Source organism: Pseudophryne corroboree, chromosome 3 (genome assembly GCF_028390025.1).
Source record: "Pseudophryne corroboree isolate aPseCor3 chromosome 3, aPseCor3.hap2, whole genome shotgun sequence".
NCBI lineage: Eukaryota > Metazoa > Chordata > Amphibia > Anura > Myobatrachidae > Pseudophryne > Pseudophryne corroboree.
The window spans coordinates 256771432-256795011 of NC_086446.1; positions in this window are offsets into that span (position 1 = coordinate 256771432).

The window sequence follows — 23580 nt, forward strand, 5'->3', positions numbered from 1 at the left end:
GTGGTGTTAAGGCCCACTATTGCCTGTGCATGGATTTCTAAAGCCATAGTAAAGTGGTCAGACACATTACTAGAAGATGTGAATACAATGGATAGAAGTGACATTGAATTGTTTTTACGTAACATACAGGATTCTGCGGGGTTCATGGTAGAATCCATGAAGAACCTGGGTAAGCTGACTGCACGGATATCTTCCATGTCAGTCTAAGCCCGCAGGGGACTCTGGCTACGCCAATGGTCTGCAGATGCGGAATCCAGGAGAAGTGTGGAGAACCTACCCTACACAGGTCAGGCTCTATTTGGGGAAGCGTTGGATTCGTGGATTTCCACAGCAACCGCGGGTAAGTCACCTTTCCTTCCCTCTGCTACACCTTCTATGAAGAAACCATTTTCTTCAGCTGTGCCGCAGTCCTTTTGGACCGCTAAGACAAAAAAGTCCAAACCTTCTACCACTTTCTTTAGAGGTGGTCGGGCAAAATCCAAAAAGCTTGCACCCGCAGGCTCCCAGGACCAGAGACCTGCTTCTGGTTTCTCAAAATCCTCAGCATGATGGTGGACCTCAAAGCCTGGAGGACAGGCTGGTGGGTGCAAGACTCAGATGTTTCAGGCATGTCTGGGTGTCATCCGGCCTGGATCCCTGGGTAAAGGATATTGTGTCCCAGGGGTACAGACTGGAGTTTCAAGAACTCCCGCCTCACTGGTTCTACAAATCAGGCTTGCCAGCTTTGCTGACAGACAGGGCTATCCTACAGGAAGCCATCCTAAAATTGGAAAAATCACAGGTCATTGTCCCAGTTCCACCTCATATGCAAAACAAGGGTTATGACTCAAACCTTTTCGTGGTACCGAAACAGGATGGTTCAGTCAGACCAATTTTGAACTTGAAATCGTTGAACCCTTACCTGAGGGTGTTCAAATTCAAAATGGAGTCTCTAAGAGCAGTGATTTCAGGTCTGGAGGAGGGAGAGTTTGTGGTATCCCTGGATATCAAGGATGCGCACCTCCACATTCCGATTTGGCCGCCTCACCAGGCTTAGCTCAGATTTGCACTGCTAGACAGTCACTATCAATTCCAGGCACTGCCAGTCGTCCTCTCCACAGCACCGAGGGTGTTCACCAAGGTGATGGCAGAGATGATGGTTCTCCTCCACAGACAGGGGGTGAACATAATCCCATATCTGGACGATCTGCTGATAAAGGAATCTTCCAGGGAGAGGTTGTTGCAGTCCATTGTTCTCATGACTCATCTGCTCAGAGAACACGGTTGGATCCTGAATCTTCCAAAATCACATTTGGAGCCGACCAGGAGGTTGTCTTTTCTGGGAATGATCCTCGACACGGAAGTGCAGAGGGTGTTTCTTCCGTAGGAGAAAGCGTTGGTGATACAAACAATGGTCCGGGATGTCCTGAAGCCAGTCCGGGTGTCGGTTCATCAGTGCATTCGCCTTCTGGGGAAGATGGTGGCCTCTTACGAGGCTCTACAGTACGGAAGGTTTCATGCTCGGCCCTTCCAACTGGATCTCCTGGACAAGTGGTCAGGATCTCATCTACACAAGCACCAGAGAATACGTGTAGCCGAAAGCCAGGATTTCACTCCTCTGGTGGCTGCAACTACCTCACCTTCTGGAGAGCCGCAGGTTCGGGATTCAGGACTGGATCCTTCTAACCACGGATGCAAGTCTCCTGGGCTGGGGCGCAGTCTCTCAGGGGAAAAACTTCCAAGGAAGGTGGTCAAGTCTGGGATCAAGCCTTCCAATAAGCATTCTGTAACTAAGAGCCGTCTACAATGGTCTTCTCCAAGCGGCCCATCTTCTGCGAGATCGAGCCATTCAAGTGCAGTCGGACAATGTAATAATGGTGGCTTACATAAACCGACAGGGCGGAATGAAGAGCAGCGCTGCAATGTCAGAGGTAACAAGAATCATCCTCTGGGCAGAAAAACACGCGTTGGCGCTGTCAGCAATCTTCATTCCGGGAGTAGACAACTGGGAAGCGGACTTCCTTAGCAGACAGGATCACGGAGGTAACAGATCTTTGGGGTGTACCTCAAATAGACATGATGGCCTCTCGTTTCAACAAGAAGCTTTGGCGGTATTGTTCCAGGTCGAGGGACCCGCAAGCCGTGGCGGTGGACACCCTAGTGACTCCATGGTTGTTCCAGTCGGTATACATGTTTCCTCCACTTCCACTCATTCCAAGAGTTCTAAAACTCATAAGGAGAACAAGTGTTCAGGCAATCCTCATTGCTCTGGACTGGCCAAGAAGGACTTGGTACGCGGATCTTCTGGATCCACTGCTAGAAGAGACGAGGCCTCTTCCTCTTCGAGAGGACCTGCTGCAGCAAGAGCCATTCGCTTATCAAGACTTACCGCGGCTACGTTTGATGGCATGGAGGTTGAACGCCAGATATTAACTCAGAAGTGCATTCTGAACAAGATTATTCCTACCCTGATACAGGCTAGGAAAGGAGTAACGTCTAAACATTACCATCTTATTTGGAAAAAATATGTATCTTGGTGTGAGTCCAAGAAGTTTCCTATGGTGGAGTTTCAACTGGGACAGGTTCTTCTCTTCCTGCAAGCAGGTGTGGATATGAGCCTGAGGTTGGGATCCGTAAAGGTCCAGATTTCTGCCCTATCCATTTTCTTCCAGAAATAGTTGGCTTCCCTCCCTGAGGTTCAGACTTTTCTGAAAGGAGCTCTGCATATCCAGCTTCCCTTTGTGCCGCATAGGGCGTCCTGGGATCTTAGTGTGGTGTTACAGTTCCTCCAATCGGATTGGTTCAAAACTTTACCGGAGGTTGAAGTCAAATTTCTCACGTGAAAGGCTGTCACTTTGTTGGCCTTAGCTTCTGCTAGACGTGTGTTGGAATTGGGGGCTTTGTCTTGTAAGAGCCCCTACTTGATCTTCCATGAAGATAGAGCTGAGCTCCGGACACGTCAGTAGTTCCTTCCGAAGGTTGTTTCAGCATTTCATATCAACCAACCTATTGTGGTGCCAGTGGCTACTGACTCCTCAATCACATCAAAGTCCTTGGATGTTGCAAGGGCTCTGAAAATCTACGTGAAGAGGACTGCTCGTCACAGGAAATCGGACTCGGTTTGTCCTGTATGATCCCAAGAAACATGGGTGTCCTGCTTCTAAGCAGACAATCTCTCGCTGGATCAGGTTCACTATCCAGCATGCGTATTCTATGGCAGGATTGCCATGTCCTACGTCTGTTACGGCCCACTCTACTCGTAAGGTGGGTTCTTCCTGGGCGGCTGCCTGAGGAGTCTCGGCTTTACAGCTTTGCCGAGCGGCTACTTGGTCTGGGTCGAACATGTTTGCAAAGTTATAAAAGTTCGATACTTTGGCCGCTGAGGACCTGAAGTTTGGTCAATCAGTTCTGCAGGAGCCTCCGCGCTCTCCCTCCCATTCTGGGAGCTTTGGTACATCCCCATGGTACTAATGTGGACCTCAGCATCCTCTAGGACGTAAGAGAAAATAGGATTTTAATTACCTATCGGTAAATCCTTTTCTCATAGTCCGTAGAGGATGCCGGGCGCCCGTACAGCGCTTCGTGATCCTGCAGTGGTTACTTAGTTCAGTACTGCTTAGTTCTTGGTTAAGTACTGTATTGTTACTTGGTTAAGTAATATTGTTCAGCCGTTGCTGATGTTTTAAGCTAGTTAGCTTGGTTTGCCTTGTATGTGTAAGCTGGTGTGAATCTCACCACTATCTGTGTAAAATCCTTCTCTCGAAGTTGTCTGTCTCCTTGTTCACAGTTTCTAGACTGAGTCTGGTAGGAGGGGCATAGAGGGAGAAGCCAGCCCACACTCTCAAACTCTTAAAGTGCCAGTGGCTCCTAGTCGACCCGTCTATACCCCATGGTACTAATGTGGACCCCAGCATCCTCTACGGACTACGAGAAAAGGCTTTAATGGTAGGTAATTAAAATCCTATTTTCATAATTTTTCAGCTGTGTTTCATTAATACATTAAACGCACTGGCAACATACTTTTATGTTACCTGTAATTAACTACATATGCATAATTTAACCAGTACAAATAAAGACACAAACAGCAGTGCTGGCATTTTAAATTTTGTATATCAAAAACAGCTTAAATCATAGATTTTGGGGGTAATTTTTATCCTATAGTATTATTCACCTCAATAACTATAATTGCCACTCATTTCCAGTCTATTCTGAACACCTCACACCTCACAATATTGTTTTTAGGACAAAAGGTTGCACCGAGGTCACTGGATGACTAAGCTAAGCGACCCAAGTGGTCAGCACAAACACCTGGCCCATCTAGTAGGAGTGGCACTGCGTGTCAGACAGGAGGGCAGATATAAAAAAAAAGGCTCCTGAAAGCACATGATGCAAAGATGAAAAAAAGGTGCACCGAGGTTGATGTAGGCCTAAGCTAAGCAACACAACCACCTGGCCCATCTAGTAGTCTCACGCAGTGGCTGAATATCAAGAGTGGGCCGCAATTGTTCGGTACACTGACAGCATCTCCAGCACGCTCCAGTCACTTTAAAAAAAATATGCAACTGGTGGACTTATACGGCAGTACCCCAGGACTAATACAGCAGTACCCCTGGACTCATACGGCAGTGTCACACAGGATGGAACTTTTCAAAAACTAGGCCTCAAACAGCACCTCATGCAAAGATGTCGAAGAGGTGCAATGAGGTAGCTGTATGACTAAGCCAAGCGACACAAACAATTCCAACTGGAATTATATGTCCAAATCACTGGAATTATTTGGCAAGATCACTGTAATGAATAATTATAAATCACTGATATTAATTGGTAAAATCACTGTAATGCTATGTCCACAGCACTGGAATTAATTGGCAAAATCTCGCTATCGCCTGCCTAGTGAAGTGGAATCTAGATGTTATTTGGTACTGGGGACACAATAACTTCATCAATTGTCTAAATCCCACTGCACCAATGGCGGATAATGGGCGCACGTCTAACAGCGCACTAATTATACTGATCACTGATTATACTGAGCACTGATTATACTGAGCACTGATGATACTACGGAGAACTGACACTGATGCAGCACAAGACACTGTACTAGTATTAGTGAGCAGCACAAAAGCCCTCTGGAATTGTCACCCCCCAGATACCACTGTGACTGGAATGATGATGACCTATGCACAGTGACAAGACACTACCACAGCACCCTACAGCAGCAAGATGCAGCACAAGACACTGGACTATTAGTAATGTACTGTAGTATACTGAGCTCCACACAATGCAGCACAAGACAATGAGCAGTGATACTGAGCACTGATGAGGATACTAGAACTGACACTGGGCAGCGAGAACAGCAATGGACTATTGTACTGCAGTATACTGGTCACCACAATGCAGCAGCAAGACAATGAGCACTGATCCTGAGCACTGATGGGGATACTAGAACTGATACTGGGCAGTGAGAACAGCACTGGACTATTGTACTGTAGTATACTGGTCACCACAATGCAGCACTGATACTGAGCACAGATATTGAGCTGATATTGAGCTTTCCACTCAGAGAACGTAGCCACGTCCTCTCTGCTCAATCTACAATGCACGAGTGAAAATGGCGGCGACGCGCGGCTCTTTATATGGAATCCGACTCTCACGAGAATCCGACAGCGGGATGATGACTTTTCCCCCGTTCGGGTTTACCGAGTAAGGCGGGACGAACCGAGGCTGCCTTGGACCCATGTAAACCATGTGAAGTTCGGGGGGGTTCGGTTCTCTAGTATAAACCAAACACAAAAAAAATGGGAGAACTGGAACAAAGAGGCAGATTTTCTGCCTCACACCACTATTAACTCTAGAAGCTCCTCCCCACTTTACTGCTATTGGATGTTAACAACGAAGCTAACTACCTTAAAGGGGAAATACCAGCATATTATTAAAATGGCAACACTCAAAACCCATTGTGGTTTAATATCCCTCATGCTTATACTCAAGGGTGTTTTAACAGAGGAGGGGGCCCATGTGCACCTCCGGGTGGGCCCCCTCCTCTGCACGGTGCAGTAGTCTCTGGTATTGGGGGTATTCTGAGTTGATCGCAGCAGCAAGTTTGTTAGCAATTGGGCAAAACCGTGTGCACTGCAGGGGAGGCAGATATAATATGTGCAGAGAGAGTTAGATTTTAGTGGGTTATTTTGTTTCTGTGCAGGGTAAATACTGGCTGCTTTATTTTTACACTGCAATTTAGATTGCAGATTGAACACACCACACCCAAATCTATCTCTCTCTGCACATGTTATATCTGCCTCCCCTGCAGTGCACATGGTTTTGCCCAACTGTTAACAAAATTCCTGCTGCGATCAACTCGGAATTACCCCCATTGTGCCAGAATCTACTGCGTGTGCGCAGATCTCTGGAAACATGATGCCTGTCATGTTCTGGAGACCAATTTGACTACAGCGCATGCGCAGTGGCCATTTTGGCTGTGATTTTTGCCACGACTGCAGAGCACGATGCTGGATTCTGGAAGGTAAGTTTTAAACTATGGGTGCAGTGTGTGCGGTGTGGGCTGCCCTGTACCCAGGGACCAGTGTGCATCATTCACATTGCACTCATTATAGAAATGCCAATGCTTTTACTGTCAGCCTTCGGTCAGACTTATTTGTAAACAATTTGGAAATTTACAGTCCAGTATATCAGGTATTTTGTATGTCATTGATAACCTTTAACTACACTGTGCTGAAACTTTTAAAAGTAATACTACCATAGAATGTTGTGTTTTCAAAAAAGAGTACGTTAATAAAAAAGGTTTAAAAAAAAATACCTACAGATGTGTCCTCTTACATCTTTGCTCATAATGCGGCATTCAAGCCTCCCACTCACAGCATGTCATGACGTGGTGTCCCTACAGAACGCTAAGAGTAGAGTAGTGACTAGTGTCTTCGAAGCCCAGGGCAAGATGGTGAATGGAGCCCCCACCAACCCCATTTAAAATTATGTGTTTGCACCAAAGGAGCATGCCGAGAAATGGGCATGGCCACGTGCCAGAGGGGATGTGGTCACTGAAAATGGGGTGTGTAAACATGACAGGCCACCCATTTCTAGTCACTTTGGAACATTCCTTTCCATTCCACATGCATCTAATTCTATATGATGGCTTCTCACTATGGGGAACCTCTGAAGAAACGTATCCTCTCAGAGCCTGAGCAGTAAAAAAATAAATAATTACAAATACCATATATTACCACCACTCTTCCTTTGCTCCAGCGGTGGCCATCTTTAGGTGTTGGGGGAGGAAGGGGGGTTTCAGTGCATCATGGGATTTGTAGTTCATTTTTTACAGCCCAGAGTCTGAGCAGTAAAAAAATAAACCACAAATCCCATACCACCACTCTTCCTACTCTGCCTGACTGGGGCTGTGTGATGGAGGGGGGCGAGCGCGATCTGTGAGAATGGGGGGTGGTGATCGCTGCCCTCTGCTGGGCCTGCCACAGTGCCCTGTTCCCCCCATGCTAGTTATGCCTCTGACCACAAAAGAATCCACACCATGCAATACACAGTTTAACCCAGGGCTGGCCAAACCAGTCCCCGAGATCTACCAACAGTTCAGATTTTTCAGACCACCTAGCCGGTGTACAGGTGTAGTCATTACTAATTAAGATGTGCTGCATTCGTTCAAACTGACAATTCTTCAGATCTCCAGGAGGTCTGGAAAACATGAACTGTTGGTAGATCTCGAGGACCGGTTTGGCCAGCCCTGGTTTAACAGCTGGGTGGCGAATGTTCCACGGACAAAAACTACAGTATTGAAAACAATATTGTGTCTGTGAATTGTGATCCCTGATAAGCTGCCTAATCACAGTCAGGCAGTGTAAACAGTCACTTGGCTCGGCACCTCCTCCCAAGCTTCATTTTTATACTACTGTATGCCACCCATCTGCATTAGACACTTAACCGCTATTGACTTTGTTATGTAACTAAAGGGGGGTACTCACGGGAGAGATGTGTGCTGAGCGATCTTAACACAGACCGCTCAGCACACATCTCTCACCCCGCTCAGCACAGCGCGATGTGCTGAGCGAGGGGGAAAGCCGACGGGGGGGCCGCTCACTTCACACAACGGTGAAGTGAGCGACCCGCTAGATTGAGCCTGCATGCAGCTCAATCTAGCATCGGCGATAGCGATGCGCGGGGCCGCGCATCGCTATCGCTGGAGGGCATACACACGGCAGATCCGTGCTTAAAATCTAAGCAATCTAGCAAGATTGCTTAGATTTTAAGTACGGATCTCTCCGTGTGTACCCCCCTTTACTGTAGCAATGACGTATGCATACTATAACTTTGCTATTTAAAAGACGCAAGCTCAGCATGTCACAAAGTGAGTTCAATTCCTGTTCAATAAGGCTCGGGTACTGCGACTTTCCCCTACATAATGTGTACAATACAATGTTTAGAGTCTTATGCAGCTGGGTGTCATACCATTGAGAGGACGGAAGGAGGGAAGTGTGAAGTAATGCATAAAGTTGAGCAGAGTACTTTAAAAGTATTGAACCTGAAATGGTCTCTCCTTATGAAAAACTGCCCTTGTGTCTTTAAACCATGTACCACGGCCTGTAATTTGTACAATACAATGTCTATAGCGGTTTAGCCTAAAATGCAGCTGGGTAACATAAAATAAAAAGATATTTAATCCTTTACAGTATTTCAAAATCAACTGTAGCACTGGATTCACAGCAAAATGCTGTTTAGTACTATTATATATTCCTTCAGCCAGCTAGCCGGTGGTGTTACAGAAGCTTGTTGGCTATTTAACGCATGCGCACTACAGTTTAGGAAAAGCAACATCTGGTGGACAGAAAGTTGTATAATACTCTCCCACTTCTCCACCGCCTCAGTATGTTCCATTTCACCTTACTGTAGTACAAAGCTAATTCGAGCGTCAAGCAGCGTCACAGCAGTGTGCAATTAGCAGGATGGCGTATGGAGCAAAGATGTAGCAGGACACATCTGTACAGTATAATTCTGCTTTAAAAAAATAGACTTGCTTCAAATAGATTTTACTTGCCTTCTTCTTATTATGTATAGTATAATTTATTACCGTTCACTGTAGCAATGAAAAATATTACCTTTGAATGCAATTCGGGACTGGGGCAGTGAATGTTACTCTTATGTGTTCACAAGGCCAGTTGGCATATGGATCAACCTGAATGCCATTTTGTGTCTGCACAGAATAACTGAACTGATGTAGAAGAAATTAAAAATGTACACACTGTATTTTATTATTATTATTATTATTATTATTATTATTATTTATTCAGTGATTTTCTCTTAAAGCTCTCCAGAGTTCGTAGCAACAAACGGGTGCAAGCAACGCCACTACAGGCTTACTGTATTTTAGAAACATGCTTTGCCATGTAAAAGCAAGAGAGAACCTTCCCTAATGTGATCCATCTTTAAGTTTACATATAGAGGAATGCAAACAACCAGCCTTATTACTACAGTGAAAAGCTCCACTTTATTGCCAGCAATAGGGATTTCACCTTTTGACAAACCATCCACTAAGCAAAGGAGTGATTTCGGTCAATCCGGAAGATAAACATCGGAATATTACCAGCAGATATATAACTTTTAGTTGTGTGTTTCAGCTCCTTTGGAAAATATATGCTAGGTAAACAAATAAAGCTTCTCACTCAAATATAGACAGGAAGTGGTTAATAGAGTCAGCAGCTTCTGCACAAATGCTTCAAAAGTCCTTGTCTAAGACACTGTACATGAAAATTAGATGACTCCTTGCCACTTGCTCAGCAAGAAACCAGATATTCTGTTAACTGCACATGACAACAGGATCATGACAAGCAGCAGGAGCAAAGGTTCAGATGAATGGGGGATGTTCGGTGTGCAAATGGGGCTCCGCTGTGGTGATAATTAGGATAAAATCCAGCAGTGATGTCTGTTTTCAAATATTCACAGTGGGGAAGACATTATTCTGTAGTTCAGTGACTGCTGGGGACTTGGAAGCAGTAGAAGTGCAGGTATCACCTCTGCCCTTTTACAAATGAGAGGTAGCATGTACAAAACATTACATGCCCACCTACCCACATATTGGAGTGGAGGGAGCACAGAGAACAACTGGTCCAACCTTCCATCTATTTCTAAATTCCAAGCCCAGAGAAGAGTTTAGAAATAAATCCATAATAATGATGCAGTCTTTAAGTAGCATAGCCATTTCCTTGGAACCTCTAATTCCTTCCTGGTGTTGTTCATATTTGAATCTAAAACCATCACTTACCCTCAGGATTAAAAACACACTGTGCTTCTTGTAGTTCAATGTTCTTAAAGTTCTTCCACTTTACTTTTTTTTTCATTAGGGGGCATAACTTTAAAATGTGAATCTGAAGCACAAAGCAGAGCTTAAAATAATACCCAGCTGCTGATATGAGTCTCTGTGTTCATTTACAGTGCTGTGTCAGAATTTCTTGACCAAAAGAGAATTTTGCAGCATTAAAGGTGATCAGCGGGTTCGGTTTCTCGGAAACCGAACCCCCCCGAACTTCACCCATTTTACACGGGTCCGAGGCATACTCGGATTCTCCCGTATGGCTCTGTTAACCCGAGCGCGCCCGAACGTCATCATCCCGCTGTCGAATTCTCGCGAGATTCGGATTCTATATAAGCAGCCGTGCGTCGCCGCCATTTTCACTCGTGCATTGGAAATGTTAGGGAGAGGACGTGGCTGGCGTCCTCTCCGTTTATTGTTGAACTTGATTGTGCTTTATTGCTTAATTGTGGGGAGGACTGGGGAGCAGCTGTATAATATAGGAGGAGTACAGTGCAGAGTTTTGCTGATCAGTGACCACCAGTTATCCGTTCTCTGCCTGAAAAAAACGCTCCATATCTGTGCTCAGTGTGCTGCATATATCTGTGCTCACACTGCTTAATTGTGGGGACTGGGGAGCAGCTGTATTATATAGGAGGAGTACAGTGCAGAGTTTTGCTGACAGTGACCACCAGTATACGTTGTCTGCCTGAAAAACACTCCATATCTGTGCTCAGTGTGCTGCATATATCTGTGCTCACACTGCTTTATTGTGGGGACTGGGGACCACCAGTATATTATATAGAAGGAGTACAGTGCAGAGTTTTGCTGACAGTGACCACCAGTATACGTTGTCTGCCTGAAAAACACTCCATATCTGTGCTCAGTGTGCTGTATATATCTGTGCTCACACTGCTTCATTGTGGGCACTGGGGACCACCAGTATATTATATAGGAGGAGTACAGTGCAGAGTTTTGCTGACTAGTGACCACAGTATACGTTGTCTGCCTGAAAAACACTCCATATCTGTGCTGCATTGTAGTATATAGTAGGAGTACAGTGCATAATTTTGCTGACCACCAGAATATAATATATAGGAGTACAGTACAGAAGGCCACTGCTGTACCTACCTCTGTGTCGTCAAGTATACTATCCATCCATACCTGTGGTGCATTTCAGTTTTGCACAGTTTGCTGACCACCAGTATATAATATATATAGTAGTACGGTACAGTAGGCCACTGCTGTACCTACCTCTGTGTCGTCAAGTATACTATCCATCCATACCTGTGGTGCATTTCAGTTTTGCACAGTTTGCTGACCACCAGTATATAATATATATGGCAGTACGGTACAGTAGGCCACTGCTGTACCTACCTCTGTGTCGTCAAGTATACTATCCATCCATACCTGTGGTGCATTTCAGTTTTGCACAGTTTGCTGACCACCAGTATATAATATATATAGCAGTACGGTACAGTAGGCCACTGCTGTACCTACCTCTGTGTCGTCAAGTATACTATCCATCCATACCTGTGGTGCATTTCAGTTTTGCACAGTTTGCTGACCACCAGTATATAATATATATAGCAGTATGGTACAGTAGGCCACTGGTGTACCTACCTCTGTGTCGTCAAGTATACTATCCATCCATACCTGTGGTGCATTTCAGTTTTGCACAGTTTGCTGACCACCAGTATATAATATATATAGAAGTACGGTACAGTAGGCCACTGCTGTACCTACCTCTGTGTCGTCAAGTATACTATCCATCCATACCTGTGGTGCATTTCAGTTTTGCACAGTTTGCTGACCACTAGTATATAATATCTATAGCAGTACGGTACAGTAGGCCACTGCTGTACCTACCTCTGTGTCGTCAAGTATACTATCCATCCATACCTGTGGTGCATTTCAGTTTTGCACAGTTTGCTGACCACTAGTATATAATATCTATAGCAGTACGGTACAGTAGGCCACTGCTGTACCTACCTCTGTGTCGTCAAGTATACTATCCATCCATACCTGTGGTGCATTTCAGTTTTGCACAGTTTGCTGACCACCAGTATATAATATATATAGCAGCACGGTACAGTAGGCCACTGCTGTACCTACCTCTGTGTCGTCAAGTATACTATCCATCCATACATGTGGTGCATTTCAGTTGTGCGCAGTATATATAGTAGTAGGCCATTGCTATTGATACTGGCATATAATTCCACACATTAAAAAATGGAGAACAAAAATGTGGAGGTTAAAATAGGGAAATATCAAGATCCACTTCCACCTCGTGCTGAAGCTGCTACCACTAGTCATGGCCGAGACGATGAAATGCCATCAACGTCGTCTGCCAAGGCCAATGCCCAATGTCATAGTAGAGAGCATGTAAAATCCAAAAAACAAAAGTTCAGTAAAATGACCCAAAAATCAAAATTGAAAGCGTCTGATGAGAAGCGTTAACTTGCCAATATGCCATTTACGACACGGAGTGGCAAGGAACGGCTGAGGCCCTGGCCTATGTTCATGGCTAGTGGTTCAGATTCACATGAGGATGGAAGCACTCATCCTCTCGCTAGAAAAATGAAAAGACTTAAGCTGGCAAAAGCACAGCAAAGAACTGTGCGTTCTTCTAAATCACAAATCCCCAAGGAGAATCCAATTGTGTCGGTTGCGATTCCTGACCTTCCCAACACTGGACGGGAAGAGCTTGCGCCTTCCACCATTTGCACGCCCCCAGCAAGTGCTGGAAGGAGCACCTGCAGTCCAGTTCCTGATAGTCAAATTGAAGATGTCACTGTTGAAGTACACCAGGATGAGGATATGGCCATTGATATGCCTGGTCAAAATACAAAAAAAATCAGCTCTTCGGTGTGGAATTATTTCAACACAAATGCGGACAACAGGTGTCAAGCCGTGTGTTGCCTTTGTCAAGCTGTAATAAGTAGGGGTAAGGACGTTAACCACCTAGGAACATCCTCCCTTATACGTCACCTGGACCGCATTCATCAGAAGTCAGTGACAAGTTCAAAAACTTTGGGTGACAGCGGAAGGAGTCCACTGACAACTAAATCCCTTCCTCTTGTAACCAAGCTCCTGCAAACCACACCACCAACTCCCTCAGTGTCAATTTTCTCCTTACCCAGGAAAGCCAATAGTCCTGCAGGCCATGTCACTGGCAAGTCTGACGAGTCCTCTCCTGCCTGGGATTCCTCCGATGCATCCTTGAGTGTAACGCCTACTGCTGCTGGCGCTGCTGTTGTTGCTGCTGGGAGTCGATCGTCATCCCAGAGGGGAAGTCGGAAGACCACTTGTACTACTTCCAGTAAGCAATTGACTGTCCAACAGTCCTTTGCGAGGAAGATTAAATATCACAGCAGTCATCCTGCTGCAAAGCAGATAATTCAGGCCTTGGCAGCCTGGGCAGTGAGAAACGTGGTTCCGGTATCCACCGTTAATTCAGAGCCAACTAGAGACTTGATTGAGGTACTGTGTCCCCGGTACCAAATACCATCTAGGTTCCATTTCTCTAGGCAGGCGATACCGAAAATGTACACAGACCTCAGAAAAAGACTCACCAGTGTCCTAAAAAATGCAGTTGTACCCAATGTCCACTTAACCACGGACATGTGGACAAGTGGAGCAGGGCAGACTCAGGACTATATGACTGTGACAGCCCACTGGGTAGATGTATTGCCTCCCGCAGCAAGAACAGCAGCTGCGGCACCAGTAGCAGCATCTCGCAAACGCCAACTCGTTCCTAGGCAGGCTACCCTTTGTATCATCGCTTTCCAGAAGAGGCACACAGCTGACAACCTCTTACGGAAACTGAGGAAGATCATCGCAGAATGGCTTACCCCAATTGGACTCTCCTGGGGATTTGTGACATCGGACAACGCCACCAATATTGTGCGTGCATTACATCTGGGCAAATTCCAGCACGTCCCATGTTTTGCACATACATTGAATTTGGTGGTGCAGAATTATTTAAAAAACGACAGGGGCGTGGAAGAGATGCTGTCGGTGGCCCGAAGAATTGCGGGCCACTTTCGGCATTCAGCCACCCCGTGCCGAAGACTGGAGCACCACCAAACATTCCTGAACCTGCCCTGCCATCATCTGAAGCAAGAGGTGGTAACGAGGTGGAATTCAACCCTCTATATGCTTCAGAGGATGGAGGAGCAGCAAAAGGCCATTCAAGCCTATACATCTGCCCACGATATAGGCAAAGGAGGGGGAATGCACCTGACTCAAGCGCAGTGGAGAATGATTTCAACGTTGTGCAAGGTTCTGCAAACCTTTGAACTTGTCACACGTGAAGTCAGTTCAGACACTGCCAGCCTGAGTCAGGTCATTCCCCTCATCAGGCTTTTGCAGAAGAAGCTGGAGACATTGAAGGAGGAGCTAAAACAGAGCGATTCCGCTAGGCATGTGGGACTTGTGGATGGAGCCCTTAATTCGCTTAACCAGGATTCACGGGTGGTCAATCTGTTGAAATCAGAGCACTACATTTTGGCCACCGTGCTCGATCCTAGATGTAAAACCTACGTTGTATCTCTCTTTCCGGCAGACACAAGTCTGCAGAGGTTCAAAGACCTGCTGGTGAGAAAATTGTCAAGTCAAGCGGAACGTGACCCGTCAACATCTCCTCCTTCACATTCTCCCGCAACTGGGGGTGCGAGGAAAAGGCTAAGAATTCCGATCCCACCCGCTGGCGGTGATGCAGGGCAGTCTGGAGCGAGTGCTGACATCTGGTCCGGACTGAAGGACCTGCCAACGATTACTGACATGTCGTCTACTGTCACTGCATATGATTCTCTCACCATTGAAAGAATGGTGGAGGATTATATGAGTGATCGCATCCAAGTAGGCACGTCAGACAGTCCGTACGTATACTGGCAGGAAAAAGAGGCAATTTGGAGGCCCTTGCACAAACTGGCTTTATTCTACCTAAGTTGCCCTCCCTCCAGTGTGTACTCCGAAAGAGTGTTTAGTGCCGCCGCTCACCTTGTCAGCAATCGGCGTACGAGGTTACTTCCAGAAAATGTGGAGAAGATGATGTTCATCAAAATTAATTATAATCAATTCCTCCGTGGAGACATTCACCAGCAGCAATTGCCTCCACAAAGTACACAGGGACCTGAGATGGTGGATTCCAGTGGGGACGAATTAATAATCTGTGAGGAGGGGGATGTACACAGTGAAAGGGGTGAGGAATCGGAGGATGATGATGAGGTGGACATCTTGCCTCTGTAGAGCCAGTTTGTGCAAGGAGAGATTGACTGCTTCTTTTTTTGGTGGGGGCCCAAACCAACCAGTCATTTCAGTCACAGTCGTGTGGCAGACCCTGTCGCTGAAATGATGGGTACGTTAAAGTGTGCATGTCCTGTTTATACAACATAAGTGTGGGTGGGAGGGCTCAAGGACAATTCCATCTTGCACCTCTTTTTTCTTTCATTTTTCTTTGCATCATGTGCTGTTTGGGGACAATTTTTTGAAGTGCCATCCTGCCTGACACTGCAGTGCCACTCCTAGATGGGCCAGGTGTTTGTGTCGGCAACTTGTGTCGCTTAGCTTAGTCACACAGCGACCTTGGTGCGCCTCTTTTTTTCTTTGCATCATGTGCTGTTTGGGGACTATTTTTTGAAGTGCCATCCTGCCTGACACTGCAGTGCCACTCCTAGATGGGCCAGGTGTTTGTGTCGGCCACTTGTGTCGCTTAGCTTAGTCACACAGCGACCTTGGTGCACCTCTTTTTTTCTTTGCATCATGTGCTGTTTGGGGACTATTTTTTGAAGTGCCATCCTGCCTGACACTGCAGTGCCACTCCTAGATGGGCCAGGTGTTTGTGTCGGCCACTTGGGTCGCTTAGCTTAGTCACACAGCTACCTCATTGCGCCTCTTTTTTTCTTTGCATCATGTGCTGTTTGGGGATTATTTTTTTAAATGCCATCCTGCCTGACACTGCAGTGCCACTCCTAGATGGGCCAGGTGTTTGTGTCGGCCACTTGGGTCGCTTAGCTTAGTCACACAGCTACCTCATTGCGCCTCTTTTTTTCTTTGCATCATGTGCTGTTTGGGGACTATTTTTTGAAGTGCCATCCTGCCTGACACTGCAGTGCCACTCCTAGATGGGCCAGGTGTTTGTGTCGGCCACTTGGGTCGCTTAGCTTAGTCACACAGCTACCTCATTGCGCCTCTTTTTTTCTTTGCATCATGTGCTGTTTGGGGATTATTTTTTTGAAGTGCCATCCTGCCTGACACTGCAGTGACACTCCTAGATGGGCCAGGTGCTTGTGTCGGCCACTTGTGTCGCTTAGCTTAGTCACACAGCGACCTTGGTGCGCCTCTTATTTTCTTTGCATCATTTGCTGTTTGGGGACTATTTTTTTGAAGTGCCATCCTGCCTAACACTGCAGTGCCACTCCTAGATGGGCCAGGTGTTTGTGTCGGCCACTTGTGTCGCTTAGCTTAGTCACACAGCGACCTTGGTGCACCTCTTTTTTTCTTTGCATCATGTGCTGTTTGGGGACTATTTTTTGAAGCGCCATCCTGCCTGACACTGCAGTGCCACTCCTAGATGGGCCAGGTGTTTGTGTCGGCCACTTGTGTCGCAAAGCTTAGTCACACAGCGACCTTGGTGCACCTCTTTTTTTCTTTGCATCATGTGCTGTTTGGGGACTATTTTTTGAAGTGCCATCCTGCCTGACACTGCAGTGCCACTCCTAGATGGGCCAGGTGTTTGTGTCGGCCACTTGGGTCGCTTAGCTTAGTCACACAGCTACCTCATTGCGCCTCTTTTTTTCTTTGCATCATGTGCTGTTTGGGGATTATTTTTTTGAAGTGCCATCCTGCCTGACACTGCAGTGACACTCCTAGATGGGCCAGGTGCTTGTGTCGGCCACTTGTGTCGCTTAGCTTAGTCACACAGCGACCTTGGTGCGCCTCTTATTTTCTTTGCATCATTTGCTGTTTGGGGACTATTTTTTTGAAGTGCCATCCTGCCTAACACTGCAGTGCCACTCCTAGATGGGCCAGGTGTTTGTGTCGGCCACTTGTGTCGCTTAGCTTAGTCACACAGCGACCTTGGTGCACCTCTTTTTTTCTTTGCATCATGTGCTGTTTGGGGACAATTTTTTTGAAGTGCCATCCTGTCTGACACTGCAGTGCTACTCCTAGATGGGCCAGGTGTTTGTGTCGGCCACTTGGGTCGCTTAGCTTAGTCACACAGCTACCTCATTGCGCCTCTTTTTTTCTTTGCATCATGTGCTGTTTGGGGACTATTTTTTTGAAGTGCCATCCTGCCTGACACTGCAGTGCCACTCCTAGATGGGCCAGGTGTTTGTGTCGGCCACTTGGGTCGCTTAGCTTAGTCACACAGCTACCTCATTGCGCCTCTTTTTTTCTTTGCATCATGTGCTGTTTGGGGACTATTTTTTTGAAGTGCCATCCTGCCTGACACTGCAGTGCCACTCCTAGATGGGCCAGGTGTTTGTGTCGGCCACTTGGGTCGCTTAGCTTAGTCACACAGCTACCTCATTGCGCCTCTTTTTTTCTTTGCATCATGTGCTGTTTGGGGACTATTTTTTTGAAGTGCCATCCTGCCTGACACTGCAGTGCCACTCCTAGATGGGCCAGGTGTTTGCGTCGGCGACTTGTGTCGCTTAGCTTAGTCACACAGCGACCTTGGTGTGCCTCTTTTTTTCTTTGCATCATGTGCTGTTTGGGGACTATTTTTTGGAAGTGCCATCCTGTCTGACACTGCAGTGCCACTCCTAGATGGGCCAGGTGTTTGTGTCGGCCACTTGTGTCGCTTAGCTTAGTCACACAGCGACCTTGGTGCGCCTCTTTTTTTCTTTGCATCATGTGCTGTTTGGGGACTATTTTTTTGAAGTGCCATCCTGCCTGACACTGCAGTGCCACTCCTAGATGGGCCAGGTGTTTGTGTCGGCCACTTGTGTCGCTTAGCTTAGCCATCCAGCGACCTCGGTGCAAATTTTAGTACTAAAATAATATTATGAGGTGTTAGGTGTTCAGAATAGACTGGAAATGAGTGGAAATTATGGTTATTGAGGGTAATAATACTATGGGATCAAAATGACCCCCAAATTCTATGATTTAAGCTGTTTTTTAGGTTTTTTTTAAAAAAACACCCGAATCCAAAACACACCCGAATCCGACAAAAAAATTTCGGTGAGGTTTTGCCAAAACGCGTCCGAATCCAAAACACGGCCGCGGAACCGAATCCAAAACCAAAACACAAAACCCGAAAAATGTCCGGTGCACATCACTACTGAATATACACGGGGCAAATGTAGGATTTCTAGAGGATTGCAATGCCACATCACAAGGGTGGGCCATACTGTACTTACCTACTCTCCCGGAAGTTGCAGGAGGCTCACGACTTTTCTGGTATTACCCCGCACCCATGGAAGAGTGCGTACTACTCCTACAGTACATCTCACCTACATCCTAAGGAATTGGGCATGATTTGGAAATAATGCAAGAAATTGTGGTCCATACGGAGGGGGGGGGGGGCAGAGACCTACAATTCAAAGGATTTGCCATGATGTGCGTGGTGCCTAATGACGTGAAAGTCTAGTGCTGCCCCAACCATAGTGCTCTGCTGCTTCTACTGTCAATTTGAAAGTAGGTAAGTATGGGGTGAGCATGACCAGTAAGCATGGACATATTTTTAGCCATTCCAGGCCATATGTTTGCACTCTCTTTAAATGCACAAGCAATGGTTGGTTAGTCCTGACTTTTAATAATTGTCCATAATTAGACATTGTGGCACAGTAAGTGACAGAGGGCCCTCCTGGAAACCCCTTCTCCAGCTGCAGCGCCTACTGCAGAAGACAGGCAGCGAGGCACTGCGGCGGCATTCCACTCATATGCATGGGTGGGGGCCTGAGTACCTACAATCATCCCCCCCCCCCTGTCTGCCGATCCATCACTGCGTGCAGCTGATGGATTTTTGTCTCCTTTGGGGGACGGAGCTCAGAACGGGCAGCTAAGCCATATGATACGACAGCTGCTTCTCATATCTCCTAAGTGAGAGGGCAGGCAGAAAAACTGGCTATGGGCAGTTCCCAAGGGACTTTCAGAGCTGGTTTGTGATGCAATCTCTTCTTCTGTCCCCTGGTAAGGCACCTGGATCAAGCTGCACTGCATGTGTGGCACATGTGCTGTATGTAGTGTGGTCTTTTGTTGGCCCTGCTTCAGAGGGGAGGCCTCTGTAATACATGATGGCAGCAGCGTGTGTGTGTGTGTGTGTGTGTGTGTGTGTGTGTGTGTGTGTGTGTGTGTGCAGAGCCGGCCCTAGGCATAGTCAAACTAGGCAATTGCCTAGGGCATTTGGAATGCCATGGGGCATAAGCAGCTTCTGCTGATTAAAATGATATGCGACATGCCTATATTATGTGTGTGACTGCGGCTGTATCTGCATATAAAATGCTATGTTGCGCATATAATTTTCATCAGCAGAAGCTGCTTGTGCATCCTAGTCACATAGCAATGCAAGTAAGATGCATTTTTAGCAAAAAGGGTGCCCGACTTTAGCAGAGCTGGCCTAGAGATGACATCTCCTGCTGCATATATTGAGGCAATATGTATGAGGACACATCTGTATCCACGCAGAGGTAGAGGTCACAGTGTTAGCGGCTGTGTGAGTGCTGTCTGCGGGTGGGTTGGTTGTGCAGTAGTGTTCGGCATATGTGTAAGGGGCATTATGTGTGTCATGTGTATAAATGCATTAATAATGTGCGGCATATGTGTAAGGGGCACTATGTGGGTCATTATGTGTATAAGTGCACTAACAATGTGAAGCATATGTGTAAGGGGCACTATGTGTGTCATTATGTGTATAAGGGCATTAATAATGTGCGGCATATGTGTAAGGGACATTATGTGTATAAGGGCATTAATAATGGTTGGCATAATGTGTAAGGCGCATTATGTTTATAAGGACATTAATAATGTGTGTCATGTGTAAGGGGCACTACTGTGTGGTCTAATGTGAATAAAGAGCAATATGGTGTGGTGTAATGTGAATAAGGGGCACTACTGTGAGGAGTAACGTATATAAGGTAAAGTGGTACTACTGTGTGATGTAATGTGAATAAGAGAAACTATTGCATGATAAAATGTGAATAAAGTTGCAATAATGTGTGGCGTAAATTGAATTGGGGTTACTATTATGTGGCCATGCCCCTTCACAGCAAGAACACGCCCCTTTTTAGGCTGTGTGCCGAAGGTGCGCAGTTTTATTTAAAATCTAGGGGGTAGGAACACCAAAATGAGGACTGCAATGGGTGAGGGGTGAGGGTGTCGGGAAAGGGGTGCAGGGTCATAGGCAGATCTACCGGCAGTGCTAGGGGGCACCAACCAAATTCTTGCCTGGGGCATCACATTGGTTAGGGCCGGCTGTGTGTGTGTGTGTGTGTGTGTGTGTGTGTGTGTGTGTGTGTGTGTGTTTGGCAGCAGTGTGTGTCAGCAATGTGTGTGTATTTTTCAGCAGTGTGTGTGTGTTTGGCAGCAGTGTACGTGTGTGTCAGCAATGTGTGTGTGTGTGTGTGTGTGTTTTGGCAGCAGTGTCTTTTGGTAGCATGTGTGTGTCACTTCAAAGCAAATATTCACCCCATGAGGACCCCATCAAACTATACCCACATAACACCAAATGCCTTACCATTCATTATATAATATTTTATGATGAGGAGCTTATCAGGCTACTCAATGCCAAGGGGACCATAGACACCATGCTTAGCTCACATACCTCTAAGTCATAGACATGGTGCCCATTGCAAGGTCAATGATGGCATGCCTGACCCACATACCCTAGGGTCAAGGATGCTGAGCTCTACAAACTATCACCCAATATTAAGTTCTGGTGGTCACTATAGACTGTTAACACCCGGATGGAAGACATCTTGTCTAATAATCATGTCACACAGTCCCCATGGGAAGTTGCTGACAATATATGGTGGTTACCACCTGCAAGCACACTTCCTAAACCAGAGATGGCTAACCTTGACACTCCAGCTGTTGTTGAACTACACATCCCAGCATGCCCCGCATCAGTTTTAGCATGGCCCAATAGCAAAACTGTAGCAGGGCATGCTGGGATGTGTAGTTCAACAACAGCTGGAGTGTCAAGGTTAGCCATCACTGTCCTAAACCATCAAATGAAAGTAGCAATCTCCCCTGCACAGAAATGTACTGATGCTGGAGGGACAGAATGCCAACTGCCCATACCAGTTGATGCCAACACAAGCTGCTTTTCCATAGTGTCACTAAAAGGGAAATAACGGTCAGGTAGATGGAAGGGCTCTACCTGACATAATAAGTGTTAAGGGCTCTACCTGGCCTAATGTGTATTAGAGATGAGCGGGTTCGGTTCCTCGGAATCCGAACCCCCCCGAACTTCACGCTTTTTTCACGGGTCCGAGGCAGACTCGGATCTTCCCGCCTTGCTCGGCTAACCCGAGCGCGCCCGAACTTCATCATCCCGCTGTCGGATTCTCGCGAGGCTCGTATTCTATCGCGAGACTCGGATTCTATATAAGGAGCCGCGCGTCGCCGCCATTTTCACACGTGCATTGAGATTGATAGGGAGAGGACGTGGTTGGCGTCCTCTCCGTTTAGATAGAGAGTGAGACACTTGATTTACTGGAGCATTAGGAGTACTCAGAGAGTGCAGAGTTTTGCTGATAGTTATACTAGTGGTGACCACCAGTTTTATTTATTATTTAATATAATCCGTTCTCTGCCTGAAAAAAAACGATAGACAGTCACATACCATATCTGTGCTCAGCCTCAGTGTGCTGCATGATAATATCATCTATGTATATCTGACTGTGCTGAGTAGTGCTCACTGCTCACACAGCTTAATTGTGGGGGAGACTGGGGAGCAGTTATAGCAGGAGTACATATTTAACAGTGCACACTTTTGCTGCCAGAGTGCCAGTGTGACTGACCAGCAGTGACCACCAGTATATTGTCTGCCTGAAAAAGTTAAACACTCGTGTGGTGTTTTTTTTTTTTATTCTATAAACGCATTCTGCTGACAGTGTCCAGCAGGTCCGTCATTCATTATATTTCTATCTTCTTCATACTAGTAGTTTAGGAGTCTGCAGTGCTGACAGTGTCCAGCAGGTCCGTCATTATACAATATATACCTGTCCTGCAGTAGTGATATATATATATTTTTTATATCATTATCATCCAGTCTATACTAGCAGACGCAGTACGGTAGTCCACGGCTGTAGCTACCTCTGTGTCGGCAGTCGCTCGTCCATAATTGTATACCTACCTGTGGTGGTTTTTTTTTTTTCTATCTTCTTCATACTAGTAGTTTAGGAGTCTGCAGTGCTGACAGTGTCCAGCAGGTCCGTCATTATACAATATACCTGTCCTGCAGTAGTGATATATATATATTTTTTATATCATTATCATCCAGTCTATACTAGCAGACGCAGTACGGTAGTCCACGGCTGTAGCTACCTCTGTGTCGGCAGTCGCTCGTCCATAATTGTATACCTACCTGTGGTGGGTTTTTTTTTTTCTATCTTCTTCATACTAGTAGTTTAGGAGTCTGCAGTGCTGACAGTGTCCAGCAGGTCCGTCATTATACAATATATACCTGTCCTGCAGTAGTGATATATATATATTTTTTATATCATTATCATCCAGTCTATACTAGCAGATGCAGTACGGTAGTCCACGGCTGTAGCTACCTCTGTGTCGGCAGTCGCTCGTCATCCATAAGTATACTAGTATCCATCCATCTCCATTGTTTACCTGAGGTGCCTTTTAGTTGTGCCTATTAAAATATGGAGAACAAAAATGTTGAGGTTCCAAAAATAGGGAAAGATCAAGATCCACTTCCACCTCGTGCTGAAGCTGCTGCCACTAGTCATGGCCGAGACGATGAAATGCCATCAACGTCGTCTGCCAAGGCCGATGTCCAATGTCATAGTACAGAGCATGTAAAATCCAAAACACAAAATATCAGTAAAAAAAGGACTCAAAAATCTAAAATAAAATCGTCGGAGGAGAAGTGTAAACTTGCCAATATGCCATTTACCACACGGAGTGGCAAGGAACGGCTGAGGCCCTGGCCTATGTTCATGGCTAGTGGTTCAGATTCACATGAGGATGGAAGCACTCAGCCTCTCGCTAGAAAAATGAAAAGACTTAAGCTGGCAAAAGCACAGCAAAGAACTGTGCGTTCTTCGAAATCACAAATCCACAAGGAGAGTCCAATTGTGTCGGTTGCGATGCCTGACCTTCCCAACACT